At 39.4% G+C, this 11,072-nt stretch overlaps 1 protein-coding gene across 2 annotated transcripts in view; it reads left to right on the top strand.

Moving 5' to 3' along the window:
* The first annotated feature begins 1,282 nt into the window (after positions 1 to 1,282).
* USP8 (ubiquitin specific peptidase 8) overlaps positions 1,283 to 11,072 on the top strand; it is a 54,585-nt gene continuing 44,795 nt past the window's right edge. For both annotated transcript variants that reach the window (XM_014733838.3, XM_001501923.5), the window contains exon 1: positions 1,283 to 1,907. The gene's annotated coding sequence lies outside the window, so the exon portion shown is untranslated. The remainder of the gene's footprint in view (positions 1,908 to 11,072) is intronic.

Here is an 11,072-nt window from a genome sequence, read left to right as displayed (position 1 = left end):
TTTTTTTAAAAGATTTTATTTTTTTCCTTTTTCTCCCCAAAGCCCCCCGGTACATAGTTGTATATTCTTCGTTGTGGGTCCTTCTAGTTGTGGCATGTGGGATGCTGCCTCAGCATGGTTTGATGAGCAGTGCCATGTCTGCACCCAGGATTCGACTAATGAAACACTGGGCCACCTGCAGCGGAGCTGTGAACTTAACCACTCGGCCATGGGGCCAGCCCCTCATTCCACTAATTTTTAAAAGTCCAAAGCCCACCCCCAGATTTCTGTGAATTTCCAAGGAATGTTCTTGTTTTTCCCTGCTTTCACCACCTTAGTTCAGTTTGGGAATCATCTTGTCATCTTGTGCCTAGTTTCTCTTCTGCACCTGTTAACCCACATGTGGAACTTCTTAGTTTTCGAAAAACTCAAGCAAATGACTTATGTTTTTAGCAAACATGACTGATGCTTTAGGGAAGTGGGGGAATTCCACTTATTGGGGAGAATTGGGGCAATTATATCAGAGCAAAAACATAAACTTTAGATGAATGTTAAAGAGTCCTATTTATTAAAACCTTTCTGCCACCCCATCATAGGAGACTGTCTTCATCGCTTAATCCATTCTTAAGGCTTCTCTCTTTTTCTATCACCTCACATTCCTGGCGTCCTCTCTCTGAGAGTGTCTTCAAAGAACTCCAAATTCTTCTCCCTGTCTTTCTTTGGCTCCTCCTCCCAAACTCAGCTCTGGGTTTTTCTTTGCATACTCAAATTCATCAAGGTACTCAGCAGGAAAACAACAACAACGTCAACCAACTTCCTTTCCTCAGATCCACCCTCAAAAGATAGACGCAATTTTTTTCCTTAGTTACGAAAAATTTGCTAAGGCTTCCTAGTTGGCAGATCCAGGCAGTACAGTATATTTCGTATTATATCAGTCTTAAGCCTTTGGGGGAAACTATAGGTATAAAAGAGCTACCATATTTTTGCAGGAATTTCATTGTGATGGAAAGGAAATTAACATTTATTGACAGGCTCTATGTGAAGCATTGCTGGGCTAGGTGCTTTCATTTATTCATTACAAATTTATTGAACACCTATCCGGTACACACTTTCATTTAACGTGTTTACTAGACCTCGCCTTCGGCTTTCCCATCCGTGAGACACCCGGACCGTCCCTGGGAATTTAGTAACCATGGCCAGCAAGCCCATCCAAGCAGATAATGGGAGCATCCAATCACCTTTCTCTACGAGAGAAAGAGATCACCTCGCGAGAAGATTCAGACTTCTCGTTCTGTTTTTGTAAGATTGGGTTTTTGACGTTAATTCTATACATATAACGTGTTTTAGGATCACGTCCGTTCTTCTTTGACAAGAGGCTTGGCTTGGGAGATTGTTAAACTTCTGGCCCGAATTTGAGGGGATTCAAATCCCTTTTCTAGTCAGCCCTAAATCTCCAATCTGAGGAGGAAGATACGTAGCTAAGAGGCACAAGAAGGAGCCCTGCTACCTCCGCGGCAAGGCCCAGGATAAGGAGGAACATCGGGGTGACCGAGCTGCGCTCGAGAAATGCTGGGCGCGGGGGATGGGGGAAGGGACGGGCGGGCGAGTTCGCTCCAGCCCAGCGTACTCTGGGCCCTGCCCCGCCAGCCACCCAAAACGTCCTCCTCAGCGCTCCCCCCAACTCCGGCGCGGCCGTCACGGCCCGGGGCACGGCTGGGGAGGAGCGAGCAGCCGCGGGTGCGCGCGCGCAGCCCGTGCCCCGCCGTGACGTCAGAGACGCGACGCGTTGCGACGCGGTGCAAATTGGGAAAAGGGGATGAGCTGGGCTGGCTTCCGTTGGGATAGCGAAAGCTAGTTCTTCCTCTGTTTGGTGGAAAATGGGCGTTTGGCGAGTAGACTGGCGTTGGTGAAGCGCGCCCAGCGCCAAGGTGAGTGCGGGTCTGGGTCCTGGCGTTTGATCCCCCGAAAGCCGTACGCGGTGAACCCGCCTGTCTTTCTCCAGCTGTTGGTCACCCGGGAGATAAGCCCTGTCGGCGGAGAGGAGTGGGACAACCTCAGATCGGCTTTTGGAGGAGGGACCCAACCTCGAGTCTTTCCCCCAGCCCACCTAGGGTTGCCCAGCGAGTTTCATATGGACTCAGGTTTTCCGGTCGTAAAAGGTGGCCTTGACCATTCCCCCTTCTTGGACACTCACACTCGACTTTGACCTCCTTCTTCTTGTCTCCGTTTTCTGGTTTTCTGCTGTCGAGCTACAATCCCAGGCTTTGCTACAACCCCTTAGAGCGTTTCCCAGTCCTTCCTCTGTGCCAGTCAAACTTGGTTTTAGGGAAGTCCAAGAATGAGTTTAAAGACCCCATAGGCGTATCGGAGTTAAAACTATGACTTCCCCAAATAAAAGCCTTTTTCCCCCTAAAAGATTGCCTCTCCTAGAGTTGTGGGACAAGTTAATTTCACCTCCACTTCACCCGGGAGATTATCAGAACCCTGAATCGCAGTGATGTTCATTTATACGTAAAGCTGCAGACCACACTTCTGGGTTTCTTTCTTGCCTCCAGTTCATTCTGTGACCTTGAAACAAGTCACTTAAGCACTAACAAAATATTTACCTTAAGACAGAGGTGTTGCAGAGCCTAAGGAATTTAATATTTGTTAAGAGCTCTGACGGTTTCAGATGAAAGGGATCCCGAGCTAAAGGGTGTTACTTTTTCTGATTCTGCAAGCATTCTTAGTTTTGTGTATTTTCTGCAGCCATTAAAAATGTCAAGTGATATTTGTTAAGGAAGTGTTCCTGTTCTAGGCTTGCTCTGCGGCTTTGCTCTGTAAGCAGATTTTGCATTTCAACAGATTCTGTTTAAGATTCGTTGTTGAATGTCTTTCATGATGGATTTAGATAGTTTCTCATGACTGCAGTACTGGAACAGTTTATCTGAATGGCCATGTCAGTTGTGCTGTGTCTTTATTATACTGATATGGCTGCCTTGAAATGTGTATTTCTTTTCTTGTGACACATTAGGTGCATCTTTAAACTGAGATGGTAAGGACTCTATGATAGTAAACAACAACAGCAACCTGTCATTAATGACAAATAGGCATTAATTGTACATAAGTATGTATTGTGTTCTTTGAGAAAACAATGCATGAGAAAAACTAACAAAAATATTTTAGATGTCTTTCTAGCATTTAATTTTTTTATATGTTTACTTGAACTTTATTAATCATTATAGTCATTTGTTTATTAATGTGAACATAATGGGAAAGAACCAAAATGGCTTTTGTAAAGTAAGATAGTTGGAAAATAAATCCAGCGTGTCAGGTTTTTTTCCATAAAATGTCAGCATTATATTTTATTATGAACTTTTCTACATGAAGATATACTTATTTTTTACAGATGAAAGGAAAAAAGTGCCCGTTAAATGTGAGTTACTAATAAAATTAGATAAGGAAGCATTTTTTTGAAAATCTTGATTCTTGTTCCAGTTACCTAATGCTGTATAACAAATCACTCCAAAGCAAAGTGGCTTAAAATTACCATTTATCTCATGTTTCTCTGGGCTGGCTGGACTCAGCTGGTTTGGGTTCTCACTTAGAGTTTCATGCATTTGTAGTCAGATAAGCAGTTAGGGTTGGAGTCCTCTGAAAGCTCAACTGGGCTGGACATCCAAGATGGCTCGTTTGCGTGCGTGGCAGTTGATGTTGGCTGGGAGTTCAGCTGGGGATATCAGCTGGAGTGCCTGCACAGAGCCTCTTCATGTGGCTTGGACTTCTCATGGCATGGAGGCCGAGTTCTAAGAGCAAGTGTTTCAAGACACAGGAAGTGGAAGCTGTGCCTTGATGTCTGTTAAAGCTGGGACCCAGAAATTGGCACAGCATTACTTCCAACATTCTCCGTTGGTTAGAACAATTAGAGCCCTCTCCACACCAGATGGTGGACTCCTGCCTTTTGAAGGGAAGAATGTCAAAGAATTTGTGGCCATATTTAGCCTACCATAATTTCGTTGACAAAGTTGTATTAGACTAATGTTTGGATTTAGTAGTAAATGCAGAATATGGTACACTTCCAATTTCTTTAACCATAATGCTTTATATTTTCATGGCACATTACAATTTTCAGAGCATTTTTCTGTATATATTTTTTCATTTGAGAACTCTATAGACACAGATGAATCATACCCGTTTTGCAGAGGAAAGTAAACTCGGGAGTGGCATTGGTGGTGTTGGGAGGATTTAAGGAATTTGCTCAAAGTCATGATAAATGGCAAATGAGACTAAGACCTACAATATTTTCATAATATAAAATGTATTATTAGTAAATGATGAAATGTTATATTAAACTTATTAGGAATTCCGTGTTTATAACCATATTAATTCAAGTAAAACAGTGCTCATGTATAGTGAATAAAATCAGTGTTAAGATAGCTAAACCTTGGCTCTTCTAACATTACAATTTAGTTTTTCATAATACTGAATTCTCTGAAACGTACCAAAAATGATGTGAACCTACATGTCTTTCTACTATAGTGAAGGGAAGTTATTACACATTATAAAACCAATTCCAAAACAAATTAAGTATTTCTGAAAAAGTTATGGTTTAGGAATCCTGGGGGTTTTATTTTAATTTCTCAATTACAAAATTTTAAAAATGAAAATGATTTTTCATAATTTTGGTAGATTGGGAATTATGTGATTTAAGATGTCGATTTAAGCTGGAAACTAATTGTCATCTTCATGTTGTTTCATTGCTTCTAATAGCATGCTTATATCCATTCTTTATGTCTGTGGTTCTCTGTCTTGACTGCACATTACAATTCACCTGAAGAGCTTTTAAAAATACCTATGTGCAAGCAAGTCCCATGCTCAGAGATTCTGGTTTTATTGTTAACAAATGGCTTCTGGGCATCACTATTTTTAAAGAGTTCTGTAGGTGATTCTAATATACAGCTAGAATTGAGAACTGTGTCTTTTTCTTTAGTACATACCAAGTATCTAAGTATGATCTGGTTCCCTACTCATCTGTTTCATGTCTGTTAAAAAAAAAAATTAAGGAGATAAAGAGTGAAAGGAGGTAAGACATGGATTAAGGTTATAAATGTAGATAGGCACCTATTCTGGAAAACAGGTACTCTTCTGTTTTTTCTAGGAATGGTCCTTCTTAATAAAACCAGCCAATTTTGGCATGATCTTTTAGTGCCTGTATTATGGTACTTTGCTTTGTGTTACTGTTATGTACTTATCTTTCATCTAAAGAGGTAGAAACTTTGTTCAAAGGTATGTTCTTTGTATCCCCTGTAGCTCCCAACACTGCGTCTTGAATAGATGCGGGCACACTAAATGTTTACCAAATTGAAGCCAGTTTAGACAGTCACTCTTCAGAACTAGGGCTAGTTATTTTACTCTTTTTTTCTTGAGCATTGTAAGAACTTTATAAAAGTTCTTTAGAATTCTCTTTTTCTTTGATTTCTATGATATTGCACTTTTCTAGGTTTCCTTCATTCTCTATTTCTTTCTTCATTTAGGAAGCCTACGCTTCACCTCCAAGTTCTGAGCCCTTCAAGAATCTTGTCAGCTGTAGAAAAACAAGATCTCATTTCCTTGGTGGTTTGTTCTCCTGATTTTAGTTACTAGTACAAATGATGTCTGTGTTTTAGAAACTACTCTAGAAGTTTTGAAATATACATAAAAGTGGAGAAAATAGGATTATTTTAAACTATATCCTAGATAACATATCATTTCAGTCTCAGTACTTTATCTCCCAAAACAATAGGGATTATCAGAATTAACATTAATGCCTTAATAGTTGCTTTAATGTACACCTGATCTCTATTTACATATTTACATTTCTCTCAAGGCATCTTTCTTTAGATGTTGTTTCTTTTGCATACATTCAACATGTTCAAATTTCCTGTAAATTGGTGGTTGTTACTTGGGAGTAATTTTGCCCCCCCACCCCCCAGGGACATTTGGGAATGTCTGGAGACATTTTTGGTTGTCACAACTGGAACAGGGTGGATACTACTGGCATCTAGTGGGTTGAAGTAAGGGATGCTGCTAAAAATCCTCCAGTGCACAGGGCAGCCTCTCACAAAAGTTTTATCCAGTCCAAAATGTGAGTAGTGCCCAGGTTGAGAAACGCTGCTGTAAACTGATCAGTTTTTTAAACTACAGTATTCATTTATCGTTAACAGCAGTACCATTCTTCACATTTCTCAGGGTAGAAAGTGTGTGTGTGTGTGTGTACACAAGAGAGAAAATACTCTGTTTCAGTCAGTCTGGTACGAAAACATGTTTCTGCCTTTTGTGTTCTTTTTTGCAGTGGCCTGCCAGTTATTCTTTTCCAAAGTAGGGTTCCCTTACTCCTGTTTCCTTCAAATCCATCTTGCACATCCCCACTTTGACCTGCCCTCAGATACCATTTTTGCCTTCAAGAACTGGCTTCTTATTGCCTGCTGAATTAAATATAAACAGTTTTGGATAACTTCAAAAGTCCTCCATAATGTAACTCATCTCCTTCCTAATAATATATTTTATTATTGTTAGCCAACAGTTATTAAATGTTGACTAGAAGGACTACTGGGGTAGATGCTAGAGGTCTAGCATGTGAGAGTAATGACATGTAAAGACATGTCAGTGTAATCCCTTGATCTAATTGATTATTTCCTGATAATCCCTGTAGTATTTCTTACTTTTCTCTTTGCTTTCCCATACTAATTCCTCATTTTGTATTTTTGTGTTGGTTTCCTATTCTGGTCTGCCCATCTTTCTGACTCTATTCAGAGCTAAATGCTATCCTTAGGGCCAGTTTCTGTCTCTCTCATCACATCATCATGAGCACTGCATGCTTATGAGGTATGGGGGTCTTACTAGTGATATTGTCATTTGGCCCAAATACTGCACCAAGGGAATGATATATAACAAGTACTATAGAATTTAGACCAAGAAATGAACTCCAAGAACTCAGACCATCAAGGATGGAAGAGGTGGAAATTAAGTTGGTTCTTGAAGGAAGAGGGACCAGCACAAAAGAGAGGAGAATGCACTCTGGGCTGGAAGCAGCTTTTTTTCCCCCCAGGCTACACCAAATTTTGTCCGCTTTTTGATTTCCCAGTGACTAGAGTCACATATTACATTTAGTGTAGCAATTAATTATTGCCTTATTGTGTAATGAGTATTAGTTTGGTCTTGTAACTAGACTAAGATATGTGCTCTTTATTCCCTAAAGCAGTTACTCAAAGTAGCTAGTGTCTGTTACAGGCTTGAAGCTTGTGCTAGAATATAAATTAGTGCACTGCTTTCTTCATAGCAAAAGTCTTGCTTCTATAAAAAGTTCAGTGTGCTTATTTGGTGATTTACATTCTGTTATAAGCTGCTTATTTTATCACAGACTAGTAATACACAGTTCCCCAACCAGCACTGGTCTGTGGACCACACTTGGAGTGGCGTTGCTTTGCACCACTTTTCCACTTTTTCAGTTGTAACCTAAAGTAAGAAATACATTTTACATTTCAACCCAGTGTTCCATATATGCATATAGGCGTACACATAACCGAAACTAAAGTTTCATGAAACAGTACTTAACCTTACTATATGTGACATGCTCTGGTATTTTCTCTTGCAGTTTTATGTTTTTAATGCTGATTGTGACCTTTTAAACAGATTTTAAAAACACTGCTCTCAAGCATTTAGCACAGTGCTAGATACATGGTAGTTGCTCAGAAAATATCGGAAGTGTTTTGCAGTGATTAATTCTTGAAAGGGTTGAGCCTTAATACAGATTACTTTAAAACAGATTATTTAATCAGTACTTGCTTGTCTGTGGCATTTTGAGTGAGTATAGAATGGATTATATGAAATTTAAGACAGAAGATATAATGAATATTGTTGCTGTCTGAAGGGCGGAGATAGGGCAAAATGATGGATGGCCAACAAAGATAAACTTTGCTTTCCTTTCAGCATTGCTAAGGACCTCAGCAGTGGGAAGTGTGAAGCCCTAGTTAAGATGTCAGGACCAGTTTGAATGACCACAAACCTCAGTGTTTACTTTTTACTTTTTAGTCTTCACTCTGGTTCAAGTCATCTAATGTCTACTGTTTGGAAGGATCAGAAGGATGTCACAAAGACAGCGATATATATACCTTCCATCTTCTCTCCATTGTTTACTCATTTTCAGGACTGTCTGCATTTCATTTTTGGTGCATCACTGTTTGACCAAAGCTGGAGTTCTTAATCTTTATCAGGCTTATGCATCTTAAGCAAATTTATTTTTTGTTTTAGAGTAACTAATTTTTCTTACGTATACTTATTTTTTTTTTTTACTTACAGTTCTTTTTGAAGCATAGCATAGTTTTAATGGGTTATATTTTATATTTAGTTTGTTCTAGATCTAAACAAGTAAATTCTATAAATTATTTGAGTTCTGTAGTTATTGAACATTTTTGTATAAGTATGTGGTTTGTTGTAAGACAACAAACTGCTGCTGCTCTTTTCCTTGTTTGTACTGTTGCAGCCGAAATAACGAATTATGAATTCATTCAGTCATTCTGGCCTTAGTTTATTTTATGTCAGTCTATTTTGAAATTTTGTTAATGGTAAAATGCAGCAGAATGACTTACTAAAAATTTAATGTATTACCTTTCACATAGATTTAAGTTGGATATGTATGCTTCTTTGCTATCTCATTTGATTAAGGAAAAATATCCTTTACCTGTGTTTTGACTTCTGCAGAAATGTGTGATAATAGAGGCTAAAATAGCAATTAAGGCAATGCTGTAAGTATTTTTAACACCAGGCATGTTCTTTGACAGTGTAAACTATGTAATTTTGTTAATGAAAATTATCTGAGAAAGTTGTTACTTATTTCAGCTGTTCTCAGAAATCAGCTAAGGAGGGGCGGCCCAGTGGGCCCAGTGGTGTAGTAGTTAAGTTTGGACACTCCACTTCAGTGGCCCAGAGTTCACAGGTTTGATCCCAGGTGCAGACCTCCATGCCACTCGTCAAGGCATGCTGTGGTGGTGTCCCACATACAAAATAGAGGAAGATTGGCACGGATGTTAGCTCAGGGCCAATCTTCCTCACTCCCCAAAAAAGATCAACTAAGGACAGAAAAGGTAACTTTTTAAAAGCACAATCTTTCTGCTAGAAACCCTCACTAAAAGCTTTCTTATCATAATCTTATCCCTTTGCTTTCCCTCCGTGTGTCTAATCATTTACCAAGGCCTGTCATTCTACCTTTCTAGTGTCTTTTGTCTGCCTCCTCTGTTCCAACTCTACTGCCCTAGTTCTGACCTTCATCGTCTTTCCTTAGGATCATTATATTAGGTAACTAGTGTCTTCCTTACCTCGTCTTTTAAAGCCTAACTTTGTACTGTTGTCAGTTTGGATCACATAACTCCCTTCTTCAGAACTCTGCTATGGCTCTCTATTACCTTTCAAAAACAAAGTAAATGCTTTAATGTGACATTCAAGGCCTTCTATTATCTGTTCCTAAACTATTTTTTTTTTTTAAAGATTGGCACCTGGGCTAACAACTGTTGCCAATCATTTTTTTTTTTCTTCTCTGCTTTATTTCCCAACACCCCCTCCCCCCGCCCCCGGTACATAGTTGTATATCTCAATTGCAGGTCCTTGTAGTTGTGGGATGTGGGACACCACCTCAACGTGGCCTGACGAGCAGTGCCATGTCCGTGCCCAGGATCCGAACCCTAGGCTGCCGCAGCGGAGCATGCAAACTCAACCACTCAACCATGGAGCCGGCCCCCCTAAACTATTTTTTCAGGCTTTATTGTCTAGTAGATCCTTGTTCATTCTCTGTACTGGCCAGTTCCTAAAGATGTTGTTTACTTTCCTGACTTGTTCCTCATCTCTGTCAAAAGCCTTCTCCCACCAAGACTACATGAATACTGTCCCTTCAGTGATGCCTCCCAAGATCCCTCTAGTCATACTTAATTTTCCTTAATCTTTCTTATTTTACATTATTTATAGCTCCTTATGGTTTGATATCATACTATGTTGTACTACCACTGCTTGCAACTTTCTCTTTCACATTATTTTTTTAAACTTTGTGAGGAAATGGATCACATCTAATCTTTTGAGTTCCTGGAAGCACAGTGTCTTCTATACAGCAGGATATCTGTGAAGATTTGAATTGAATTTTGAAATTGCTAATGATTTGCTATTTTAATGTTGCCTAGGTAACACATATAGTTTTTATATTCTTTGCCTTTTAAAGATCCAAGCTTTAAAAGCAATCTTGAAAAACAGATTCAACTGAGAACGTGTTCTAAATCTTCATTTTAGAAGATTCAAATCCGTGTCTCTCTTGTCCCAACCAAGAAACCTAATTGTCATGAATAAACAAAATAGATTCTACCTGACTTTTTGACGTGTACTCTGTAGTTAGACCGCTAATACTTATGACTCAGAGGATAGAACTAGAAAAACAGATACTATCACACTGGTACCTGGTTACTCTGCCTAACTCTGGCTTTAGTTATTATCTTAGTACACGTAGTAGTGTCACCAATAAAAAATCATTGGGCTTTTTGGGAATTATGTTTCAAGAGCTGGCCTGTATCAGGATAGCAAATATTGGCTTTCTGTGGTTGAGTAAGTTTAAGATCCTTGATGAGCTAGTTAAGAGCAGAAAAGTCTCAGGGATAACTCATTACTCTTATCTTACTGTCTTCTGGCCTTCATTAATAGTCCATGCTCCAACGTCCTCTGCCTCTGCCTCAGTGATATGTGTGGTGGCATCACTGAAGCCTCAGGTTTCTTTAAGCACCTTCCTGAAAAGTTAGTTTCCTGACTTTTCTGTGCTTTCGCTTAGTCAAAAGTATTATTCCTCAACTGTTGCTTCTTATGTTTAAGCAGAAATCATGTTTCTGGAGCAGCATTCCACTCTATCCCATTATTCTCTTTTTCATTGCCAACTTTTTTTTAAGTTATGTACAGTCTGCTTCCATTTCTTTATTCCTTAATGCTCGTGCTCTTGCTTCCACTCACACCACTGTATGGAAGCTGTACTCCACAAGGTTATATGTATATATCAGGCTCTTCCAGTGTTGCAAATCTGTTTTTTTAAATCAGTATTTTAAAATATG

This window comes from Equus caballus, chromosome 1, assembly GCF_041296265.1.
Source record: "Equus caballus isolate H_3958 breed thoroughbred chromosome 1, TB-T2T, whole genome shotgun sequence".
In the NCBI taxonomy this organism is placed as follows: Eukaryota; Metazoa; Chordata; class Mammalia; order Perissodactyla; family Equidae; genus Equus; species Equus caballus.
The sequence above is the reverse complement of the archived record's forward strand: the minus strand, read 5'-3'. Positions and strand labels throughout refer to the sequence as shown.